Below are 27,892 nucleotides of genomic sequence, written 5' to 3' on the forward strand. Positions count from 1 at the left end.
CTAACTTGACCATTTATATAGTCTGACCATGAATCTGGTCCACAATTTAATAAAAACAATCCAATTCCAACATAATAACAGAATAAATAATGTAAAGAAATAAACAGAATCATAAACAACACTGGATGTTCGATAATAAAATGGTTTCAATCTTCATAAGGATCAATATGGCATTTTCAAAGCTTGGCTGTTAGGTAATAAAAGAATTGGATAACAAAGGAATCAATGTTTCAAGGTTTCAAGGATTTCGTCTTTCAAAGCATAAGATACAATGGTTTGAATATGTAAGTAATCTGGTTCAGTGTTTGGTATTTAGTTTGTATGTATTTGTGGAGTAGTATCGTATATTTGAGGTTCGTATTTGGGTATACAACAATCAATGGTTTATAAAGAATTAGGTTTACGGCTTAAGATCAATATCTGGAATTAGGGTTGAGGGCTCAGTGCTTTAGGGCACTTGCAATATAAAACAGGATTATCAATCAACTACAGTATATCTCGAGAAAGTTCAGAACACTTTCCTGGTACTAGCTTGCTATACTGCACTAACTTCCAATCACAATCGTCTACTCCTCGACTATCAGTTTCCCTTTCCTACGCCTTGCCTCTTCTGCTCATATATTATAAGCATCTATCAATATTTAACTCATACAATTTTATTCGAAACACACTTCTATCTACCCTTCGTTTCACCCAAATCCGATTAACGGATTGAAAGTTACGCTATAACCAAGTAAACACCGAACATATAGACCGACAGTTAACCAACAAGTCACATATAGCACATAACACGTTAAACCATCAATGATATATTATTTATAAAGAAGTCTCGGGTCATAAACAAGGTTCGGTTGGCCAAATATTTTTAAAATATTTTTTGAAATTAAAACGGGTCGTTAGATCAATTTCAGAGTAATAAACAAGGTTCGGTTGGCCAAATCTGGCTTCAAAACAATTTTATGATAATTATCGAGCCTTGAAAATAAGTTAAAATAATATTTTAAAGCTCGAAACTATTTTTCGGAATTTTTAAATCATTTTTAAATAATTAAATCTAATTAAATAATTAATTAAAATCAATTAATAATTAATTAAATCAATTAATCAATTAATTTTCGAACTAATTGACCAATTAATCAATCAAATATTAACTGAAATTAATTAACTAATTAATTCATATTTATTTTTGAATTAAAAATAATTTTTGGAATTAAAATAATAATTTCTGGAATTTTCATAAATTAAAAACGGATTTTTATAATTAAAATAAATAGAAAATATGATTTTTAAATAATTTTAAAATAGGAATCCAAAATATGCAAATTCTGGAAAGTTCAGGGACTGAACTTCACCATCTTCAAAAGTACAGGGACTAACCTGCAATTTTGCAGTTTAGTCGCCGGAAAATTTCGGGGATGGCCGGAGAACATGATTCCGGCATCCTCACCCCACCATCTACTCCAGATATGATCTACACAACACCAGGAACACAACCATGCAATCAAATCACGTCAATAACCCCTGACCTGACCGGAAAATGGCCAAGAACATCACCGGTTTCCGGTGAACCGACGAAAACTTCAAAACACAACTCCCTTCGATTCACTAATCCTCTGTTAGCGAGCTATATACCAATCGATTGCAAATTTCATAAGGAACACAACCCACTATAATATAACAGCTAATAACCCTTAAATTAAAAAGGCCAAAATTCAAGTGAAAACATTTATACGGGTTATAAACCCTAATTTTAAAATTCGAAGATTAAACTCAATTTTGAACATGTTATTGAACTCCAAATCAGTCATATGACATATGAAAATCATCAGGAAAACAAGCTCTACAACATGCAATCATCAAATCATTCAAACAATCATCCGAACAAAAATTCATATTTTTAATAAATATAATTCGAAAATAAACCTTTTATTCTGCAGTTCTGGAACTTATATAATCTGATAGTACTCTTCAAAACCTCCGTTTTGGTTACTAGAGCTTCCCGAGCAGATTCCAATAACACCTCCAAATAGTAGTTTGATTTTCAGAAAGGTTTATGAATATCGGTATTTTTTCTGGAAAATTATATAATTACTGTCTGCAAATGATTTTCGATACGGAATAAAATACGGTAAAGGCTATTTATAATTACGGAAAATTAGTATCCCTTTGGATCATTCCAGATACAAAATGGTACGTTTATTTATAAAACTGATCCAAACGGTATCGGTTTTCGGGATAATTATCCAAACCAGTACAATTTGTACTGCGGTCTTTGTCTCAGCGCCTGGTTACACGTATTACGAGGTGATAGTTATGATAGTTTAATAAAAAGATCCCGTTTATCAAATATACGAGTTTTATTGATTTACCGAAACGAATAATGTATCGAAAATGTTGTGCCGGGACCCGCGCAGGACAAACCGTAAACCGGATCGAAAAAGTCGAAACATAGAAAATGCTCGAAATATTGCAATTAGGTTAGGAAGGAGTTTTCGGAAGAGTTTCGGGTTATAAAAACGTAACAACGGATGACGTCGGTTGGTTCCCAATTGTATAAAATCGTTTTTAAATACTCGGAAAAAGATTTTATAAAATCCATATATTTCCTATAAAATCATAAATCAACATAAAAATAATTAGGAAGATATGACAATTATCTACATTTTATTTTGGACATATAAAAATTAAAATACTCAATTAATATTATTTTTAAACATCCAAACACATTTAACACTTAACAAATAATTCACAGAATAGATACTGAACACATATAATAATTATCTATTAGAAAAAATAATTACACGATATATCCCGGATATTACAGGATGCTAGATGGGTACATCACCCCCATAATGATGCTCTAGTAATTTCTCTTCAAATCAGAACTAAAAACGTCTACAAAGCCTTCATGGATAATGGAAGCTCGGCAAACATCCTTTACTACAGCACTTTTAAGAAGATGGGTTTGCTTGACCGAGATATGTCAGGAGAGGATTCTTGGGTCTATGGTGTAACACCCCCAAATCCGGGATCGGGGATCCGGGTTGTCACGAGTTCCATTTCCCTTAATAACACTCAATCTTAATAAACAACCAACTACTGTGTACTGTGACCCCACAATATACACACACACCATAAGTTATAGTCTCAGAGATGAATACCAAAAATAACACCAGTCATTTTATTCCACAATTATAAACCATTACACCTTAAAAGGGTTTCTGAATAAATTTACATTTTCTTTGCCATTATTACAGTTTATAAATATACATAAATCTGGTACATCAACAGTTAAAAACCTAGCCTATTGGTAGTTCTTACCTCAGCTACAGCGGTATCAACGTCTACAGGAAATTACGGAACATTTCACATCCACTCGCGAATTGGGAGCATGGTCCTGTTCATATTGTCTAGCTGTTGTTGTGTGATGAAAGAATAAATCAAGGGTGAGCAACAAGCCCACCAAAATAACATGTATAATAATTAACAATATATGAGCATCTTCATAATACTCATGAAAGTCTTGGTCAAGCAGAAATGAACCAAGTTTGATATCTTAACGCGACCAAGTCGCGAAATATTCAGTATATATGTATGTATACTTTTCAAAATCTTGGAAGTCCTCTTCCATGCATAATATACACAGAGTTCCAGTTTATAACTGTATAAAAATGTCGTTGCAAGGTGATCTCATATATCTAACCTTGTCTCAACGTTTTTCTGAAAATCTTTGTCATGCATAAGATAATCATTTACTAGATATAAGTTGAAAAGATGAAGTTATAAGATACTCCAATATACTTATATATTTTCTGAATACTACTTGAACTACCACCGTTCAAGGTATAATCAGTATCAAAAGTTCATCACATAGATGAGACTACAAGATAAGACTTCAATAGATTTAATCTTTGAAATATCATTTAAAGAAATGAAGTTATTAGATACTTCATTAATTCCCGATATATATATATATATCATGCATTCCTTGAAACCCTCTGTTATGAAAAGTATAAACAGAGTTATGATACCCAATGAATTTGGAAAGAAGAAAACTTTGCATAAACCCGATAACTTGCGAATCAGGAAAAGATACCCATTAAGTAATCTTTTCTACTGTAGATGGATGAATTCCTTGCCGGTCATTACCAGGCACTACTAGAATTCTGTCAATAGACATCGGTCCTTAGACATTGCTTGCTCAGACAACCGATGTCTTAGGTATTTTAGACATCGGTTATTTCTAAAGCGATGTTACTGTGTTTATTAGACATCGGTCGATAAAATAACCGATATTGATAGTTATTTTTTAAATATAAGAAACATGAATTAGACATCGGTTTTTAACATAACCGATGTCGAGTTTTCTTAGACATCGATTTAAAATTACAACCGTTGTTAATGATTAATTTTAAAAAATTTAAAAAACACGCGGATAAATTCCCCCTCTGTTTCCCAAATGTTCTGTAACACCCCCATATTCGGGGTCAGGGATCCGGGTTGTCACGAGTTCCATTTCCCTTAATAATACTTAACCTTAACAATCAACCAACTACTGCGTACTGTGACCCCACAATATACACACACATACCACAAGTTATAGTCTCATAGATGAAAACCAAAAATAACACAAGTCATTTATTCCACAATTATAAACCATTTCACCTCAAAAGGGTTTCTGAATAATTTACATATTCTTTGCCATTATTACAATTTATAATATACATAAGTCTGGTTCATCAATAGTTGAAGCCTAGCCTATTGGTAGTTCCTACCTCAGCTACGGCCGCATCAATGCTTCCAGAAAACTGCGGAACGTTTCCTAACCGCTTGCGAATTGGAAGCTTGGTCTTGTTCATCTTTTCTATCTGATGTTGTGTGATGAGAGAAGAAAGCAAGGGTGAGCAACAAGCCCACCGAAACAATATGCATAATAATTAACAATATATGAGCATTCTCATAGTACTAATGAAAGTCTTGGTCAAGAAGAAATGAACCAAGTTTGACCTCTTAATGCGACCAAGTCGCAAAATATTCAGTATAAATACTTATATACTTTTCAAAATCTTTGAAATCCTCTGCCATGTATAATATACACAGAGTTCCAGTTTATAACTGTATAAAAATATCGTTGCAAGGTGATCTCATATATCTAACCTTGTCTCAACATTTTTTCTGAAAATCTTTGGCATGCATAAGATAATCATTTACTAGATATAAGTTGAAAGGATGAAGTTACAAGATACTCCAATATACTTATATCCTTTCCGAATACTACTTGAACTACCACCGTTCAAGGTATAAATAGTTCATCACATATATAAAGCTACAAGGCATAACTTGTATAGAATCAATCTTTGAAATATCATTCAAAAGAAATGAAGTTACGAGATACTTCATTTGATGAAAACATCAATTTAAAAACTCGACCCTGCCAACACTGAACAATCGCCCAGCCGTAGCCTTTCTATCGAAGGGCTCTGGGTAGTGTTGCAGAAATATCCAACTGGATGATGAACTCATTACGGGAGTTTGCCGCACCTGGAAGACCACTTACGATGATCAGTCGTAGTAGTGCAACCCCACCATTTTCTACATATAGAGGAGAACCTGTCGGATTTACTTGTCAACCGAACACTGGACTCCTAAGGAATGGACCGTCTTAGAGGAACTTCCAGGCCATTTGGGCCAATATAATTAGGCTGGGCTGGCGCCACTCAACCACTTACGCCACTCCTAGTTCAGATGAAATCCATGACTCTGAAACGTAAAGCTTGTCCCCCCTTTCCCCAAGTAGAAACTTGTTGATACGGCTCCACCAAGAAGTCGTATCTAGTTGGAAAGGAAAACTCACCGATATTTCCCAGGCGATGCCTGTTAATGGATTAACTTGTTCCAAGAATTTTACTTCCCGAGTGTTGGGTAAGTAATCAAAAACTCTTTTATCAAAATAGCAACCTTGTTGCGAATATAAAACACATCACAGAGCCGGATCCCTCAGGTTTTGAGCGAGTATTTAAATCCCCTTCGAAAGGAGGATCTTAAATATTAAAATGAGTTTTGAGATCTGCCCTAACTTTTAAAATCATTTTGAAGACTCGAAAACATTTTAAAGAATGTTTAGAGTAACGCTGATTTAATAAAATAAATCAGTCCCGATATGTTAGAAAGTATCTGAATATTATTATTTAAATAATATTCCCATAAGGATGATCCTTATAAAAATAATCGAGGTAGTATTTTTAAAACTCATACTTGAAATGAATACAATAACCAAAGATATACTTATACGAAAGTATGATCTTTATTTGAATAATCGAAAATAAGTTTGATTATCGAAACATTATTCTTTAATAAAATAAAGAATATTATGTAATAAATAAGCGAAGTCATAAGTCCTCAAATGAATATTCAAAATAATATTCATTAAATAAAATAAACGGAGTCTTAAGTCCTCGAATGAATATTCAAAATAATATTCATTAATTAAGCTAAACGGAGTCATAAGTCCTCGAATGAATATTCAAAATAATATTCATTAAATAAAATAAAGCTATCGAATAAACCTTATTCGATTAATAGTATTAAAAACTATATATCTATATATATATAAATATATATATATATATATATAAATATATATATATATTATACTCGGGAACATCGATTCCCGGTTTAGAAATATGTTCACCTTTGGGTCCCCTATACTAACGGTATATGCAACTACTGCTTATCTCTAGCATAGGTATTATGCAACTTATAAGCAATTGAATCAACACTTAGATATCAAAATTACGAAACAAGCATGCATATATACCATATCAACATGCTCCAATATATCGCAAGATTTGCTAATAACAATCATGCATCTATCTCAAGATAATGCATATACATATATTTACATCACAACAACAATATAACGGGTAGAAAACTTGCCTGAGCGACTGGGGGTGATAAATGGCTTAGGACGAGTCTGGTAACCTATAAACAACATATAAGTTGGAATTAAACCAAAGTCGCTTATGAATCTATAGTTTAACCAATTAGACCCTAACGTTCGCTTTTGCGCTTAACGATTCACTTAAGTCGCTCGAGTACCCTCGGCTCCACCATTTTTAATAAATTAATCATTAAGAGTTTTAAGGAGATTCTTTTGCGAGTCTCCTACCAAATTCCTAGCCCACTTTACATAATTGCCTCATACTCCAATTAGTCCTTGAAGGTCTTTAACCTATATTTCAAAGTAAGGCGAGGGGTAATGGTTCGTTCGCGAAACGCCGTTACTTAAAACGGTCGTTTCTCCTAAACCGTACATCGGATTAAAACGAACCACATATCAAAACGAAGCTCGTAACATGAACTATCTAATCATGGCAATGGTCAAAACCTAACAGTGAGTTCTCGGGTCCTGATGTTAAGAACAAAATAGTCTAAAGTAAATCGGACATTACGACAGCTATGTTTACGCGATTACCAAATTTTATCCTACTCCAAATCAACCACAATTCAATCGCAATTCAACCATACAACCAAACTCCATTCATACATTACTAAAAAAGCCCCAACACCTCAAGTTCTCCAATTTATATTATTCTCAAATATGAACTAAAACTATTCTTAAGTTCATTAACTAATAACCAAGCTTTATAACTCCAAAAACATCACAAAACCAACTAATCTCTACATATTCAATCACCATGCTTCTCATGAACTATCCTACTCATAATAAGCTGTTAATATTCAATAACAATGCTAGGTTAAGAGATTATACCTTCCTTGGTGAGTGAGAGTAACTAAGGAGCTTGGAATCACCCTTGAAAGTCCTTACCAAAGCTTAATCTAACCAAAAACACAAGATCAAATAATTTAAATTTCTTGAAAACACTATGCACTCTCTTCTTAAATGATTTATTGAAAGAGATTGTGAAGGAATTTAGAGCTTAAACTCCTAGGATAGCCATAACTAATCATAAGGAACCTTGGATAATTACCTTGCAATTTAACAATGGTTGGATCTTGGATTTTGAAATTTTCCTCTTTGAAAAAGAAGAAAAGCCGAGAGCTTTGTTGCTTGAAATGAAGTCAAGATGTGTTTTTGTGTTTGTGATTTGTTTTGCTTGGTTGCTAGGTTTTTGTTTTGTTTAATTACCCTTTTAACCATATAAAATTGTGTGGTTAATAATCAACCACACTTCCTTCCTTTTTGGTCATGCTTAGGTCATCAATCTTATGTCATCTTCCCATGCTTGTCCTCTTCTTATTGGTTTGATGACATCATCCTCACTAACCTCTTTGATTAGCTTCTAATTACTTGGCTAATGACCGTTGATCTGTTATACGGTTCGCTTAACTTTCGTTCTCGTTTATCGTTTGAGGGATCATACCCGAGATCTCATTACTTGGGTTCCCTTAACCTTTCTCAATACATTATGTTCCTTTTATAATCCTCTCTTATGGTCCTTGAATTTAAATCCTTTTTATCTTGTTCCCTTATACCTAATTCTTTCGGTATCTGGTGGATTTTCGGGAAAAATCAAAGTGTTCGAATTTGGATTCTGACGATCTTTACATACATTTATATCCCATATAAAATACTAATAAGAACTCAGAATAACAATAGAAGAACCCCTACATAGTGTGGCATGGAAAGTTTTCTTATTCAGCATAATCACCAAAACACTATTCATAAGGGTTACTAAAAGTTCAAACATTTGGGGTTATTACATGTTCCCCGTAACAAAAACAAAAAAGCCCCCCAATTTCCCCCATTCAGGACTAAATTCTAATATTCTATCCCCTTTCACACCCCTCTCTCTCTATTTCTCTCTCTCTCGCTCATACTCACGTCTCTCTATTCCTCTCATTCTCTTCTTTCTCTTCCATCTCTCTCATATCTCTCTCTCCAATTCAACATAGGCGGGAGATTTTCTTTTTCTAAATTCTCTCCAATCTACTACACTTACCCTCTGTATTTTCCCCTAATTCACAAATACACACACATACATATAACAAACACTTTACATTCACCGGTAATTTTCTAGGTCATGGAAGAAGAACCGACGGCTCCGGCGACTGCATCTCGCCGTTCGGTTAGTCACCATCTCCACTTCTCACTCCTTACTCAAATTATATGTGTGTGTGTGTGTGTGTGTTTATATGTATTTAAACGCTAATTGTGTGTTAATTTTGGTTTTGAATAGAAAAGACCTAGGTTTTGGTGTACGGTAAGAGTGTAGTCGATGTTCAGAGCCCCGAACGAGACAATTCGTTCGATGATGTCGAAGAACCTCGTCCGAAAACTAGCAAGTGTAGCCGTGTTGCCGGAGAGGCTTCGGTTCCAGAATCAGGAAGCTACAACAGTTTGATTGGTATAAATTATGTTAATGATTGCTCTGATAAAGGTGGGTTTAAAGAGTCCGCGGTTTTAAATCCGCTGTATCGGAGTGAAGGTGATAGCTCGAACAGAAATGGTGAGGAGGTAGGTGGTTTGGGTAGTGATGCTGAAGGAGGCGTTTGTATGTATATCCAGGAGGGATGTGTTTCTGGATTGACTGGGATTGTGAAGGAAGTGGCTGGGAAAGTGTAGAACATGGATGTTAATGGTGCACCTGTAGTGTTTGAGGAAATGGGTGATCCAGAAAAGGTGGATAATTCGAATGTGTTTCGTATTTCATTTGGTAAGTTTTTTTGTCCATCTTGCAGCTCACGGTATCGAGAATGTGGTTATCATAGGTTCAGATCCTACTGGGTATACTGCAGCTTTCTATGCAGCTCGAGCAAATTTTTTGAAGGATATCAGACAGGTGGTGTCCCTGGGACAATTGATGATCACTACAGAAGTAGAGAACTTTCCAGGTTTTCGAGAGGGAATAACTGGTCCAGACTTGATGGATGGGTAATTGAAAGTTTTGACCATGCCAATACAAGAATTTGATAATTTTGAGTTTGGGGAGATCAGTTTATGTTTATTTATAGGAAGTATTATTCATGAAAATGTACTGAGAAATATTTGGTTTTTAATTAAGCTTATTTGTTGATTTTGTATTTGAATTTTTTTAATTAATGATACAGTAGTTTAAGTTTTGCAATTCAATTTTGTTAGCTTAGTTTTTTGGTATTATATGTATAAATTTAAATATTCTTCATTATACCATGTTTAATACAACGTTTTAGATTAAAAATCGATGTCTATTTCTGTAAATAACATCGGTTATATTAACAAAGCTGGTGCTGAAACATATTTTATACAACAGTTGCATATAAATATTCGATGTCTAATGTTACATTTGACCTGAAGAACACATCAGTATCTTCCCAAAGCGTTGTGTAAGAATACTTTAGACATCGGGTAAAAACCGATGTCTATGAAAAAATACTTTTAACATCAGTCGCGAAGACATCAGCCAATTTTTACATAGACATCGATTAAAAACTGATGTCTAAGGTGTTTTTTCTAGTAGTGTTGGCCGCATTAGGACCTCGCGCTAGACCGTTACCCGGCCACTCAAGCCTGGATGGACTGTCACCCAGCCTCTTACACCTTCATAGACCGTACCCCGGCCTGTCGCTTATGCCGACTCAATTAGATGGACTTACTTCCCGAATATTGGGCAAGTAATCAAATTGTTTTCTCAAAACAGCAACCTCGTTGTGAATATAAAATACACCACATAATCAGATCACTTAGATTTTTGAGCGAGTATTCAAGTCCCCTTCGAAAGGGAGATCTTAAATTTGAAAACGAGTTTTGGAACCGCTCTCACTTTTAAAATCACTTTGAAGACTCGAAAACATTTTTAAGAATGTTTAGAGTAATGATGATTTAATAAAATAAATCAGTCCTGATATATTAGAAAATATCTGAATATTATTATTTAAATAATATTTCCATAAAGGATAATTTTTATAAAAATAATTAAAGTAGAAGTTTTAAAACTCATACTTGAAATGAATAATAAATAACAAAAGATATACTTATACGAAAGTACGATCCTTATTTGAATAATCGAAAATAAGTTTGATTATTATTCAAAAACCATCGAATATACCTTATTCGATTAATAGTTATAGAGAACTATATATATATATAAAGATATACATATATTATACTCGGGAACATCGACTCCCGGTTTAGAAAAATGTTCACCTTTGGGTCCCCTATACTAAGGGTATACGCAACTACTGCATATCTCTAGCATGGGTATTATGCAGTTTATAAGCATTTGAATCAACAATGAGATATCAAGATTATGAAACAGGTATGCATATATATCATATCAACATGTTCCAATATATCGCAAGATTTGCTAATAACAATCTTGCACTTATCACAAGATAATGCATATATATTTATATCACAACAACAGTATAACAGGTAAAAAACTTGCCTGAGTGTTCCGGGGTAGACTTAAGCTTAGAGTGGGTCCGATAACCTATGAACAACAACATAAGCCGGAATTAGACCATGGTCGCTTAAGAAACTAGTCAAAACTCACTCATACCCTAACGGTCGCTTATACGCTTGACGATTTGCGTAATTCGCTCGCGTACTCTTGGCTCCACTAATTTTAATAAATTAACTGTTACGAATCTTAAGGTGACTCATTCGCGAATACTCTACCAACTGACTAATAAATCCTACATAATTGTTTTGTAATCCAATAAGGGCTTTAAACAAGGTTTCAAAGTTAAGCGAGGGGCAATGGTTCGCTCGCGAAATGCCGTTACTTAAAACGGTCATTTCTCCTAAACCGTACATCAGATCTAAGCAAACCACATACCGAAATGAATCTTACGACATGATCTAGCTAAACATGGAAAAGTTACAGATTGGTCAGTGAGCTTTCTATCCCGAAGACTAAGTATAAGCAGTTGAATGAAAACGGGCATTACGACGACTATGTTTACGCGATTACCAATAATTATACTACTCCAATTCCTTACCAATTCACTACAACCACCCAACTATCAACAGTACATCAAACACAACTTAGATCAAGGAAAATGCAGTCCCTAATCCCAAGTTTTCCAACTCATTCAACCACAAACAAGCCCTATGAACTATAATCAAGATTCATTAACCAAAAACAAAGATTCAATTACCAAATCACTTCCAAATCAAATCAAACTACTAATAATCATAATCCATGCTTTTTATTCAAAAAAACAACCATTAAACTTACTAATCAAATAAAGTAAAGGCTAGGGTTTGAAGTTTATACCTTCCTTGGTGGGTGATAAGTTGCTAGGAAGCCTTAAGGAGCCTTGATCTAACCTCCTACAAGCCTGATCTTGTAAAAGAATTCAAGAACACAAAGTTAAAGTTTTGAAATCACTATTCACTTAAAACTTTAGAGAATTGATTAGCCATGAAATCCATGAAATCAAGAGCTTAGATTCATGGTATAACTAAGTTTATAATTATAGAATTCAACCAAACCAACCTAGGAATTTATGCTTGGATGATGAACTTTGGAAATTTCTCATTGCTTTCTTGAAGAAAAACCGTGAGCTAGAGAAGAAGAATGAAGGAGAATGCTTCTTGGATTTGTCTTGGTGATTTGTCTGGTGTTTAGCTTGGTTACTTGTCAACTTGCACAAATATATATTAAGCATGCTTACATCACCTTCCTTGTGTCATCAACTTGCCACATGTCAATTCCCTAAGGCTTGATGATCTCATCTTGTGCTAATTCCTTGATTAGTGCTTAATTACTTGGCTATTGACCGCTTATCTATTATACGGTTCGCTTAACTTTCGTTTTTGTTCATCATTTGAGGGATCATATTCGAAATCTTATTACTTGGGTTTCCCCTAAACTTTTCTCAATATTTTATATTCCTTTTATGATCCTCTCTTATAATCCTTTAATTTAAATCCTTTTAATCATGTTACCTTATACTCAATTCTTTCGGTATCTGGTGGATTTTCGGAAAAAATCAAAGTGCTCGGATTCGAATTTAACGACCTTTACATACACTCATTTACTTTATGGAATACTAATACGATCTTACAATTTTCATAAAAGTACTTTTATATAGCGTGGTCTGATAATTTTCCTTAATCAGCATAGTCAACAAAAGTTACTATTCATCAGGGTTTCAAAAATTTCCAAAAATTGGGATTATTACAGTCTCCCCTCCTTAAAAGGATTCCGTCCCGGAATCAAATATAAAACAGTTGGGGATACTTTTCTAGCATTGCACTTTCTAACTCCCAAGTCAATTTTCCCATATGGTGGTTCTACCACCAAACTCTAACTAGTTTAATAACCATGTTCCTACGCACTTGTTCCTTTTTGATTCATAACCCTCACCGGTTGCTCCACATAGGTTAAGTCTGGTCGCAGGTTTATGTGTTCATATTCCCCTATGTGTCTCGCCTCTGGATCATACTTCCTTAACATTGATACCTGAAACTTATTGCGAACTTGTTGCAGGTTCGGGGGTAGGGCTAGTTCATTTGGTAACTTCCCAATACATCTTAATATATCCAAGGGTCCAACAAATCATGGACTTAGCTTTCCTTTCTTTCCGAACCTCATCAATCCTTTCCAAGGCTTTCCAAGGCGATACCTTTAACAGCACTAGTTCCCCTACTTCATACTATTTGTCCTTTCATTGTCAAATCAACATACTTCTTATGTCCATCTTGGACTACTATCGGCCGTCCACTGATTAGATCTATTATATCCTTGGTCCTTTGGACCACTGCTGGTCTGAGCATCTTGCGCTCTACAACTTCATCCTAACATAAGGGAGATCGACATTATCTTCCCTCAAGGATCTCATAAGGCGACATCTCGATACTGACATACGATCTATTATCGTAAGAAAACTCAATCTGCATTAAGTGATCATTCCAAATTCTTTCAAGTCTATTGCACAGACTCTCATTATAGCTTCTAGCATTATAGCTTTTTCTTCTCAATACCCACTCTTTTCTAGTTCATAATTGTTACTATCTTTTGTACCTAATATTATACTGGTTACACTTTTGCTCGTTAGCGTTCTATAACCTTTTAATAACCACGTCAACCTTAGTATCACGAACGCGTTAGATTCGGAATACCACTGTACTAATACCACTTCATCTCTAGCTACTTCAATCTTCCAAAGTTTGATCAATCAAATAGAAGTAAAAGAATTTATTGAGAGATCACTATGATCATGAACACTTGTTCTATTGCATAGTTAGTATAGAAGGTGGCCAGCCTTTAGTACTTGACAAGCAATTAAACCACATGTGGTATCCTACTAGGCTTCTATCACACAGATAGATAGTCATTCGGCAATACCTCCCCTTCTGGAAGGGTTGTTCTTCTCAATTTACATGAAAATAAAAATAAGAGAAAAGAAAGAATTTAAGAGAATTATATAAAAAATATTTCCACAAAACATCTGGCTTGGAGTCTACCCCTGAACTATAAAGGTTTATCCCAGGAGAACAAAACATATATATGTATATATCTCAACATCAAGTATTATCGCATCGTATTTCACATGCCTAAATATTTTTGCTATTCCGTCCATCATTCTATGGACCCATGCTCTATCTCGAGCTTATAAATAATCACCGTTGAAACTACCTCGACAGCAAAAATCGAATCTCAGATTTCATTCTAGATATCATAGTTACTAGTGTTGGATATATTTGAGATGTCATGTCTAATATATTTCATGTTTAGTTTTCAGATCTTAACTAACAGGAAATATCAGTTCTTACTGGAATCAGGACTTACTGGAAGTCAGGACTTAAGGATATCAAGACTTAGATTATCAGAAGATAATATCAGAGGATGGATATCAGAACTTAAGTACTGGAGGACTAACAGTTAAGGAAGGAAGCTGATTTACAGGAAAGAAGATCGAGACTAATACAAGAAGAAGATATGCATGGAAAGAGTTAGAGGACTAGAAGAATTGTATATGATATATATATCTGATTGATATATTTTAGGAGACAGAATTATATTCCATATCAATTAGAAGTTATCTTGTAACTGTGTGTCTATATAAACACAGACATAGGTTTACTCTATAAGAGTTACGATCATCGAGAAGATCATACAATTGTAACCTAGCAGCTCTCGTGATATTTTTTCATCACTGAGAGAGAACAGTTCCATTGTAACAGAGTTTATTATATCGAATACATTTGTTTTCTATTACTTGTGCTTTAAATCGATTTGATTATATTCTACACTGTATTCAACCCCCTTCTACAGTGTTGTGTGACCTAACAAGTGGTATCAGAGCCTATCTATTAACACACATACAGTAAAGATCCAAAACAATCATGTCTGAAGAAGTAGAAAATCCAACCAAGCCCGCCAAAACTGAAGAAACTCCAAACACTCAAACCCACAGTCGATATGAGACTATCAGGGTTCCCATGCTGAGACCTTTTGAGTATCCCATAAGGAAAGTGAAGATGGCTATATTTCTGGAAGCTACAGATCCAGAATACCTTGACAGAATTTATGAAGGACCGTATAAGCCAACCAAGCTCTCTGTTGTAGTTGCAGATCAGCAAGCAAAGACCATACCAAAGGAGAAAAGTGAATACACAGCTGAAGATATCTCATATATTGCCAAGAATGCAAAGGTAAGGCATTTGCTGCATAGTGTCATTGATAATGTCATGTCAAATAGGATAATTCAATGCAAGACTGTAAAGGAGATATGGGATGCTTTGGAGACAAGGTGTCAGGGAACTGATGCAATCAAGAAAAACAGGAGGACTATACTCACTCAAGAGTATGAACACTTTGACTCAAAAAGTGATGAGTCATTAACTGACTTTTATGACAGATTTTTCAAACTCTTGAATGATCTGTCACTGGTTGACAAGTCTAAAATTCCTTTTAGCTCTAAAATTCAAATCTAAAATTCCTTTTAGCTCTTCCTGAAAGTTGGGATTTGAAAGCTACTATTATAAGAGACAACTATGCTCTTGATGAAACTACTCTTGATGAAATTTATAGAATTCTCAAGACTTATGAACTTGAGATGGATCAAAGAAGCAAGAGACATGGGAGAAAGTCAAGGACAGCTGCTCTTAAAGCTGAGGAGGAATCCCCTAAAGTGGCTGCCTCAAAGAAAGGAAAAGGAAAGGCTCTCATCATAAAGTCTGATTCAGATTCATCAAGTTCTGATAATGATGATGACTCAGAAACTGAAAGTTTACCTGAAGTAGATGCTGATGAAGAGATGATGAAATTGTGTGCTCTTATGGTGAAGGGTATCACAAAGATAGCCTACAGGAAATTCAGAAAGGGAAAGAAGTTTTCCAGGAAAGGTAGAAGTTCTGATAAGAAGGGCTTCAGAAAATCTGAAGGCAAAGGAGGAAAGTCTGACAGAGGAGATTACTCAAATGTCAAATGCTACAACTGTGGTGAGAAAGGCCACATATCTCCTGACTGCAAGAAAGGAAAGAGTGACAAAGGCAAGGCTCTTGTCACAAAGAAGAAAAGCTGGACAGACACTTCAGATTCTGAAGATGAGGAGAACTATGCCTTGATGGCAAATGCTGATAGCAGTTCTGATGTTGCTAAGTTAAAGGTACCTCAAACAACTTATGCCTTTCATACTAATGATATTACTGAGTTGAGATTATATCTTAAAACCATGTTTATTAGCTATAGAGATCAAACTTTAACATGTGAAAGTTTAACTTCTGAAAATCTTGTTTTTAAAAAGAGGAATGATTATTTAGAAAAAGAGTTAGTCATGTTCCATCAAACTCAAAAAGAAAGAGATGATGTCTTTTATGTTAGAGATGAAGTTCTAAAAATGAATAAATCTCTAAAAACTGAGTTAGAAAAGGAGAGAGAGATTATCAGGATTTCGACTAACTCTGGAAGAGCAACTCAGGATATACTAAGTAGTGGAAACTGGAAAGAGGGCTTAGGTTATGGAGATGAGAAAAGTGAAAAAGGAACTCAACAAGTTAAGCCAATTATTGTTAAACATACTACTAAGCCAAAGGTAAATCCTGTTAAGTTTGTAGCCAAAACTGTAAAGTCTGATTCTGAAAAGATAAAAGATATTGAGAGAGAAGTGATAGCAGAGTCAACCTCTCACAAATTAGAATAGGATAAACCAACTGAAGTTAATATAGGCTTAATGGCTAAGAAGCGACTTAAACATAAGTTGAAAGAGATTACCAATGTAAACAAGGTAAAGGTAGCTAAGAAAAATAGGAATGGAAAGGAAGGTGTGAATAAAAGCAACAATTATATGCTTGTTCCTAATGCTCTTAGAAAAAATTCTATAACTGTGGAAACTCTAACCATCTGACTTCTTTTTGCAAGAAGAATAAGAATATAAACTCCTTACCCTCTAAGCCAGGAGTTAAGAGTCAGCCTGTTAGGTTTAAGCCACAAAATCCTTTTTTTCATTATGGTAGTATATGGCATTCCATTAATACTTGTAAGGAATATCTTAGTTTGTATGATGATTATTATCAGATAAAACCTTCTTTGAAGAAAGTTACTTTAATTCCTTCTAGTGTAAAGTGTGATGCAAAGTCTGATACTAATAATACTGATAAGAAAAATTTAGCATAAACTCTGATGTTAAATCCGCTGCAAATGTTAACAAACTTAAAAAGGCCAAAGGATCCAAGCAAGTCCGGGTCCTTAAAACTAACCATTAGTGGTCTTTGTGATTGCAGGGCAACAGGAAGAACATCCTAGTTATGGATAGTGGATGTTCAGGACATATGACTAGAAATAAAGCCCTACTATCAGATTTTGTGGAGAAAGCTGGCCCAGGAGTTTCTTATGGAGATGGCAACATTGGAAAAACTCTGGGATATGGCAAGATCAATCTTGGAAATGTAATCATTGAAATTGTAGCTCTAGTCTCTGGACTTAAACACAATCTATTGAGTATAAGTCAAATCTGTGACAAAGGTTATCATGTGTATTTCTTTGAAGAACACTGTGAAGTTATAAGTAATTCTACATGCAAAGTGGTTCTGAAAGGATACATGCATGGTAACATTTATGAAGCCAGACTTTCAACAAGTACTGATGGTTCTGCAATCTGATTGTTGAGTAGAGCATCAATTGAAGAAACCTGGAATTGGCACAAGAAACTCTCTCATTTAAATTTCAACAATATAAATGAGCTTGTAAATAAAGATCTTGTGAGAGGACTGCCAAAAACAGTATTTGCTCCTGATGGCCTTTGTGATTCATCTCAGAAAACAAAATAAAAAAAATATTCTTTCAAGAGCAAAACTGAGTCATCAATTCTTGAGCCTTATCACCTACTGCATGTTGATCTATTTGGTCCAGTAAATGTCATGTCTATTGAAAAGAAGAAATATGCTACGGTTATAGTGGATGAGTTCACAAAATACACTTGGGTGTATTTCTTGCATAAGAAGACTGAAACAGTATCTACTCTAACTGATCATGTCAAACAGTTGGATAAATTGATCAAAGATTCTGTTAAAATCATAAGGAGTGATAATGGCACTAAGTTCAAGAATTCAATCATGGAAGAGTTCTGCAAAGATCATGGAATCAAACAGGAATTTTCTGCACCTGGAACTCCACAGCAAAATGGAGTTGTAGAAAGAAAGAACAAGACTCTCATTAAAGTTGCACGAACAATGCTTGATGAAGCAAAGCTACCAACCTATTTTTGAGCTGAAGCTGTGCAGACTGCTTGTTTTACACAAAATGCTACACTCATAAACAAGCATGGAAAAACACCATATGAAATGGTGAAGAAAAAGAAGCCAAATCTGAAATACTTTCATGTATTTGGTTGCAAGTATTTTGTTCTTAAGACTCATCCTGAGCAGCTGTCAAAATTTGATCTAAAAGCTGATGAAGAATTTTTTGTTGAATATCCACTTTCCACAAAAGCCTTCAAAGTCTACAATTTAAGAACAAGGGTTGTCATGGAATCTATCAATGTCTCTTTTGATGATAAGAAGATTACTGGAATTGAAGATTTCAATGATCATGATCAGCTGAGATTTGAGAATGAAGATTTAAATTCTGATTCTGGAAATTCTGAAGACTTATATCCTCATCCTGTAAGTTCTGATGGATTAAGTTCTTATGTCATTGAAACTGTGGTAACAACTCTAAAGGAAAATGCACATGTCCAGGGGGAGCAAGCTGAAGATCCTACCACATCCCGAGACTCTCGAGAAGCATCAGAACCTGTCACTGGCTCTTCAAGTTCTGATTCATCTAGTTCTGATGAGCCAAATTCTGATAATTTTGGAAGCTCTGATTCTTCAACTCCTGAAAAATCAAACTCAAATTCTGAAGTCTCAGAGAGCATAACTACAGGGGGAGCATCAGAAAATGCTGATGAAGATAGTATGGATCATGGGGGAGGATCCAGTTCTAGAGATCAACTTCCATCTGCAAGGAAGTGGACTAAAGCACATACACCTGATTTAATCATTGGAGATCCTGAAGAAGGTGTCAGAACTAGAACTGCAACTTCAAATGAATGTCTCTATCATTCTTTTCAATCTCAGACTGAACCAAAGAAAGTGGAAGAAGCCCTTCAAGATGATGATTGGGTGCAAGCAATGAAGTAAGAGTTAAATGAATTTGAAAGAAATAAAGTCTGGACCCTAATGCGAAGACCAAAGAACAGATCAGTTGTTAGTACAAAATGGGTCTTCAAAAACAAAACTGACAGTGATGGCATAATTACAAGAAATAAAGTAAGACTGGTTGCTAAAGGCTACTCTCAACAGGAGGGTATTGATTATGATGAAACATTTGTACCGGTTGCTAGATTAGAAGCCATAAGGATCTTTTTGGCTTATGCTGCTCACAAGAAGTTTAAAGTCTTTCAAATGGATGTAAAAAGTGCTTTTCTCAATGGAGAATTGGAAGAAGAGGTATATGTTGAACAACCTCCAGGCTTTGTAGATCCTGAATTTCCTAATCATGTCTACAGGCTTGACAAAGCACTTTATGGCCTTAAGCAAGCTCCAAGAGTATGGTATGAGACTTTAGCTCAATTCCTTCTGGAAAGTGGATTTTACAGAGGTACAATTGACAAGACTTTATTCTACATCAACCATGGAAAGGACTTACTTTTGGTACAGATTTATGTGATGATATCATATTTGGTTCTACTAATTCCAAACTGTGTGAGAAGTTTACAAAGTTAATGCAGTCAAGATATCAAATGAGTATGATGGGAGAACTCAGCTATTTTCTGGGCCTTCAAGTCAAGAAAACTGAAGAAGGAACTTTTATCTGTCAATCCAAGTACACCGGAAATTTACTGAAGAAATTTGGAATGCAAGATTGTTCAACTGCATCCACTCCCATGGCCACTGCAACCAAGTTAGATAAGGATACTGGTTCATCAGTAGATATTACTAACTACAGAGGTATAATTGGCTCCTTACTCTATCTAACTGCAAGTAAACCTGATATCATGTATGCTACCTGTCTTTGTGCAAGATTTCAGGTTGATCCAAGAGAACCTCACATAATAGTTGTGAAAAGAATTTTTAAGTACCTTAAGGGTACAGCTGATCTAGTATTGTGGTATCCTAGGAAATCAGATTTTAAGCTAATTGGTTTCTCAGATGCAGATTTTGCAGGATGCAAAATAGACAGGAAAAGCACTAGTGGAAGTTGCCAATTTCTTGGAGGCAGATTGGTTTCTTGGTTTAGCAAGAAACAAAAGTCAATTTCCATATCAACTGCAGAAGTAAAATATATTGCTGCAGGAAGCTGTTGTGCACAGATTCTTTGGATGAAGAATCAGTTACTGGATTATGGGTTAGAATTTTCTAAAATCCCTATTTACTGTGATAATCAAAGTGCTATTGCTATGACAGGTAATCCAGTCCAACACTCAATGACAAAGCACATCAGCATTAGGTACCATTTCATAAGGGAACATGTGGATGAAGGTTTTGACAGATCTAGCTGTCTGTGGAATTCAAGTTCATCAGCTTCTGACAGATCTAGCATTTCTTGCATTTCCAGTAGAGTCTCATTGCTAGAGATGCTCAGCTGGTCCTCTAGTCTGAAGAATCTTCTAACTCCCTTATTGTCCATGAATTCCACCATCCAATAGGGCCTTAGATGTACTCTACTTCAGGTGTAAGGAATAGTTAAAGTCTTTGGGAGTGCATCTTTGGCTCTAATACTCCTCAGTTCTTCAATGTTCTTTAGAACTAGTCTTCCAGCTGTCACATTGAATCCAAAGTTTTCCTTGAAGGATGAATAAACTTTTATCAGTATAGATTGGATCTCTTGTAGAATCCTGTGAAGTGGCCATGTTATCTCTTTTCCTGCCTTGTACTTGAATACTAGCCTTTCAGGTAGATTCCTGTAAGCATCAATCCCTCTAACTTCTTCCAGTTCATCTAGATAGAGGTTTAGATCAGAGAATTCCTTGATGTCACAAATGTACATGATATCTCCCTTGTTGAATTTGGTTTGACCTTTGGTTAGGGACTTGGATCTGAGAGTTGAGGGCTTCACTTTCTTGACTGCTCTGGTCTTTGTTTTCTTTGGCTTCATGAAATAAGGTAGATTGAGTTCAGGAATTGGTAGACTATCCCAGTCTATTGGCCCATCCTTTGGAATGATAGGTTCACCATGGAAATTCTTGGATGGATCTCTCTTGAATTCTTCATGTGCCACAGAGGGCATGGATGTTTGAGTTGTTGTAGAAGTAGACTCTTTGGGAAAGTATTCTTCCATCTCCTCATCACCGAAATCCAATTTTCTCTTGATTCTTTGCTTGTACCTTGGTTTCTTTGTCTGTGGAGGTTCATCTTGCACTATTTGATCTTGAGATTCAGCAATTACAAATGGTTGTGCAGAAATTTGTTGCATGGATTTCACAGCTTGCAACTTGGCCAAGATAGCAGCTTGCTCCTTCTTTTGTTTGAGCTTTTTAGCATCTAGAGCAACTTGCTTCTTTTTTGCTTCAATCTTGCCTTTTCTTCCGTTTTTGCTTCAACAAATTGAGGTTGTGCAGCCACCACACAAATTTCCTTACCATTTCTGAAAATCTTGGCAATTCTCCTTTTTAGAACTGAATCTGCAGGATCTTTGTAGAATATTATAGACCTGGCCAACATCTTCTTCTCATCAGGATTTGGTGTCTCATACACTGTGTCCAAAGGGTTCTTTAGTGAAGATTTTGGGTAGTTCACGTTTGGCTTCATGATTAGATCTTCCTTTGGGGATTTGATGCAGGATGTCTGGCCTCTCTCCATATAGTTCATGCTCATATCATTCATAAAAATTTGCCTGACTTGAGAGTGATGAATGACTGATTTTTCTCGCTTCTTTGCTAGACCAAATTTCTTTTGAATATCCTCATCAATTTTCTCCCAGTTGATTGGACTAAACTGCTTCTTCTCAGCTGCTCTCAAAGTGGCTGCTGCTTCATTTATCAGATCAATGCCATCTTTAGCTGGTGGCTTTGTGAAAGAAATTATTGGCACAATTGCTTTTCTCACTTGAATGTTAAGTACTTTTTGCTCCCCCTCACTCCTAGAACTCTCTTTCTCCCCCTTTTTGTTATCAGCAAGTTGAGTAGAGGAGGAGGTCTGTGCAGCCACCAGTTTCTGAAGTAAGTCTGTTTTTTATGCTTAGTGGAGATGAATTGTTGTTAGAGAGGTTTACATTGTTGTTATTCTTGTATCCAAGGCATCTATCTTTGTGGCAATATCATAATTCTTCCTGAGTTGTCTCTTAATGTCAAGCATTGTAGCTTCTGGAAGTTTAGGGTCCAACCTTTCAGAAATGTCCCTTTTCATTTGATCAATATCACCTTTGATAGTGGTGGCATCCTAAGTATGTTGAAGACCTTGGATTTATTATAGTTGCAGAGAAGCAAGGTGTACTTGAAGGAGTTTCTTGGTGCTGGCATTTTTTGTGGTTTGAAGGGCAGAATGTGTTTGATGTATAAGTTGAATCAGGGTTATCTTGAAATAATGTTCATCACACTGCTTTGAAAATGCCCAAGATGGCATACCTGATCTAGAACTAGGGTCTACTTCTCCCCCTATATCCACCCTCACCTCCAAATAATTCTTCTCAACCACCAATCTCATAATCAACATCACCAGCTGTTGAAGGCAAAGTTGTGATGGCATCCTTAGCTCTTTGCATGGACTGTGTGGTGTGCACCAAATTTAGCATCCTTTCTGCATTGTCATTGCCCTGTCCAGCTAGAAGTTGGTATGCTGGAACATGGTGAGTAAATGCATCAGCATCCAAGAAGGTGGAATCTACAACAACTTGATTTTACTGAAATAGTTCCTCCCTGTTAGCATCCTGGACATTCATTAACTCACTTACAATGACACCCATCCTTATATCTCATGTACCTGCATTTCTCTCATTATCTCTCTTTTCTTGCATCAAGGTCTCACCTTGGCTCCCCACCCTCACACCCTCACCTTCACCATCTAAGGTGGGACTTCTCACACTCACTTTTGTCAGTCCTGAAGAAATGGACTGCATTGGATCACTCTTTTTCTCTCCTTTTTCCTGGGAGCAACCCAGACTCTCACTCAAGTCACTACCTTCCCTCAATCCTAATAGTGATTGCACAATTACTAAGTCATCTGCACTTGTAACTATGGTTGAACTTTGGAGTTTAAGACACCCGACAGATGAGAAATATCCATCGGGTTAGTAATTTGACTATCCGATGGATGACTGCTGTTAGGCACATCCGTCGGGATACAATCACTACTCGACGGATGAACAATATCCATCGAGTGAGTAGAAATGAATGAGTTTGGAGTGGAGACTATTGTGGACTCTGTGCAGATTGATGAAAATTTTGGCACAGATGTCTCAACAGTCTCAGAAAGAAATGGCAAGTGAGCCAACAAATCATCTAGAAGATGATGCTCACTTGCATGAATTTTTTGCTTCTCCAACAGAGTTAAAGATGGAGAATATGGTTGTGATGTTTGAATCATGTCAACATCCAAAGAGTGTGTGGGAGAATTTGGTGTTTGAGGTGTTTCAATTTGTACAGATTTTGGCTGTGACTCCACATTTGTTGGAGCCACATCAATTTGACTTTGAGATGGTGCAGTGATTGGGTCTATAGCTCCAGTTTGCACTGTATGTGTACCCTGTGCATCCCCAAGGGTTTTAGTTTTCTTCTTTCTTGTGTAGGTTTGTGGTGAACTTGTGTCCCTACCCCTTTTGTTCTGTGCTCCTGGTTGAGAGCTTGTTTCAATAGTTACATCCTTTTGGGAGGATGAAACTAGAATTGAGCTTTTATCCTTATTAACAACCACAATTTTTTGGGAAATTGTGGTGTGGCTTGGTTTGGGTACACTATGCTCACCATCCTTATCCTTAGGGCTTCTTTGATTTTCACCATGTCCCTCACCTGTCTTTCCCACCTTCACACTCCCTTCTTTGTGTTTAGTGGATTTTACAACTTGCATCTTTTGAGAGACACCAGAGGGGGCTTTCTTTGTCTTTGGTTTTGAAACTTTGGTTTTGGTAGCTTGGGTAGAGATCTGTCTGGTCATTAACACAGATGCCACTGCTACACCAGAAGGCAAAGAAGTGTTTGAGGTTGGAAGAGTAGGGATAGTTGAAATTATCTCACTTACCTGAGGTGCCTCCATTACTGGAAAGTAGAAGAGTGGCACCTCTTTGTGGTGATCTGCTCTATTGAGACTGCAATAATTCTTCTCTCTTGAACCCAACAGCTTAACTTGTTGGTTGGGTTCTCAAGCACAATGTCCTCAGAGAGGTGGTTAGCAAGCATCATGAAAATTCTAGCATAATAAACACTCGTACCCCTCTTATTAAGCTCCCCTAACTTAAACCCCAACTCAAACAAGACTAGATCACTAAAATTGAAGTATTTATCAGTTACTAGCATGTAAAGCATGTTGAGCATGGAGATATTAATAGAATCAAAATTGCTAATTTTTCCAGAAAATACTTTAGTAACTACATCACAGAGGAAACTCCATTATTTCCTAAGAAACAATCTCCTAATTTCACTTAATTTAGAGATGGTGAGTGCATAACCTATGGAGTTTAACATGTTAACAATATCAGTGTCTGTGTGTGGAGTAGAGACAGTATTATCAGGAATCATAAAGCATACTTTAACAATGTCACTATTAACACAAAATTCCTTACCTTTAATAGTGAAAGTGATGGTCTTGTCAGTTGAGTTGTACACTGCAGTCATCCATATTTCCTCCACAACCTCACAGTAGATAGTGGGAGACTCTAGCATGGTATATTTGAGCTTATAGCCTTGCACAAAATCCATCATTTTGTGGTAGTCTCCAGACTGTTGAATCCCATTGTTCACTAGAGCCGTGAAATTGTTCTTCTCATAGATAAAGCCAGTTTGAGACATGATTTTGATGACTGGTGCCATTGTTAGAGAGTAAAACTTGCAGAGAGATAGAAGGTAATTGCTTTTGAGAAAGAAAGAAGTTAGAGTTGATGAATTGAGAATGATAAAAGAAAAGTAATGAAAATGAATTTTACTTTTTTACTTTTAAAATAAAAAAACTGTCAAAAATAATAAAGTAAAATAAAGTGACCAATAAAAATTGCCCGAAATAGCCGTTAAAAAATTAAACTGTAAAAATTCCATCACTTATCTGTCGTGTTATGCTTATAAACTATAAGTATACTCGATGGATAATGTTCAGAAAATTAACGGCTAGGATTGAGACAATTCGACGGATGAGGATAAATCAGTTATCCGTCGAGTTATAAAAATTCCAGAAAAATAATTGATTTTATTTACAAAATGCATTTCGACGGATGATCGAACTCGATGGATAATGATCATCCGTCGGGATGTAAATTTTGACTTAGCCAAAATTTCATCCAAGACTGAAAAATCAATTAAATTTCTGGTTGCATTACAACTTGCAAAATATCTGAAGAGATTCAAGAGTAATTAAGCATACCTAACTCACTTACCAACCTTGAAAAGGTGGATTCATCCAGTGGCTTGGTAAATATATTTGCAAGCTATTTTTCACAGTACCATTCATTACATGTTCCCTTATGAAGTGGTACTTGATGTCTATGTGCTTTGTTCTTGAATGTTGTACTGGATTCTCAGTGATGGCAATTGCACTTGTGTTACACAGAAAATAGGAATTATTTCCACTTGCAGACCATAGTCTAGCAATTGGTTTTTCATCCACAAAATCTGTGCACAGCAACTGCTAGCAGCAATATATTCAGCTTATATTGTAGAAGTAGAAACTGAATTTTGCTTTTTACTAAACCAGGACACAAGCTTATTTCCTAGAAATTGACAGGTTCCTGTTGTACTTTTTCTATCAATTCTACAACCTGCATAATCTGCATCTGAATTACCAGTTAGATCAAAACTAGAATCTCTACGGTACCAAATGCCAAGTTTTGGTGTACCTTTGAGATATCTGAAAATTCTCTTAATAGCAATTAAATGAGATTCTCTAGGATCAGCCTGAAATCTAGCACAAAGACATGTAGCAAACATTATATCTTGCCTACTAGCTCTTAAGTATAGAAGTGAGCCAACCATGCCTCTATAACTTGAAATATCCACAGACTTTTCAATAGTGTTTAATTCAAGTTTAGTTGCAGTGGCCATGGGAGTTTTTGCAGATGTGCAATCTATTAGTTCAAACTTCTTTAAAAGATCATAAATGTATTTAATTTGACTAATGAGTATTCCATCACAAACTGCTTAACTTGCAAACCAAGAAAGTAAGTTAGTTCTCCCATCATGCTCATTTCATACTTACTTTGCATCAGTTTGGCAAACTTTTTGCAAAGTTTTTCATCTATAGAGCCAAAAATAATGTCATCTACATAAATTTGAACAAGTATGCTAGAGCCATTAACATTTCTAAAGAATAAAGTTTTTTCTACAGTACCTCTAGTGAAGTGATTCTCTAAAAGAAACTTTGACAAAGTGTCATACCAGGCTCTAGGTGCTTGCTTCAATCCATAGAGTGCTTTCATAAGATAGTATACATGATCAGGTAGATTTGGATCTTCAAATCCAGGAGGCTGCCTGACATAGACTTCCTCCTCCAAATCTCTATTTAAAAAAGCACTCTAAACATCCATTTAATATACCTTGAAATTGGCATGGGCTGCATAGGCTAAGAAGATTCTGATGGCTTCAAGTCTTGCAACAGGAGCAAAGGTTTCATCAAAATCTATTCCTTCTTGTTGACAATAGCCCTTAGCAACCAATCTAGCTTTGTTCTCGACTACTATACCATTTTCATCCATCTTGTTTCTGAATACCCATTTGGTGTCTATTGGATTCTTTCCTTTAGGCTTGGGTACCAGCTTCCAAACATTGTTCCTTTCAAATTGGTTTAGCTCCTCCTGCATAGCTAAAATCCAATCAGGATCCAACAAAGCTTCTTCTACCTTCTTTGGTTCTTTTTTAGATAGGAAACTGTTATATAGACATTCTTCTTGAGTTGCTCTACTTGTTTGAACTCTAGAAGATACATCACCAATGATGAGCTCAAAGGGGTGATCCTTTGTCCATTTTCTTTGTTGAGGTACATTAGCTCTAGATGAAGAGGCCTCATTGTTGTCTTAATGTGTGATTGAGTTTTGATATTAGAAACTCCCCTTGAGTTTGTAAATCTATTATTTGATAAAGAGGAACTTTCTGTAAGTGATCTATTCTGACTTTCAGCTTCTTTTGATGACCCAACGGATGGTGTATTTTGAGTTCCGATGGATGAAGCTGATTGTCTCCCGATGGATGATACAGATTCTCTGCCGACGGATGAAGCATTTTGTAACTCGGTGGATATTGAGTTATTAGCTTCATTGGTTGTAGATTTTTCTGCACTATCCTTAGTTGTAGTTTCTTGATCACTTTTATCATCACTGTC

This window comes from Apium graveolens, chromosome 3 (assembly GCF_009905375.1).
Source record: "Apium graveolens cultivar Ventura chromosome 3, ASM990537v1, whole genome shotgun sequence".
NCBI lineage: Eukaryota > Viridiplantae > Streptophyta > Magnoliopsida > Apiales > Apiaceae > Apium > Apium graveolens.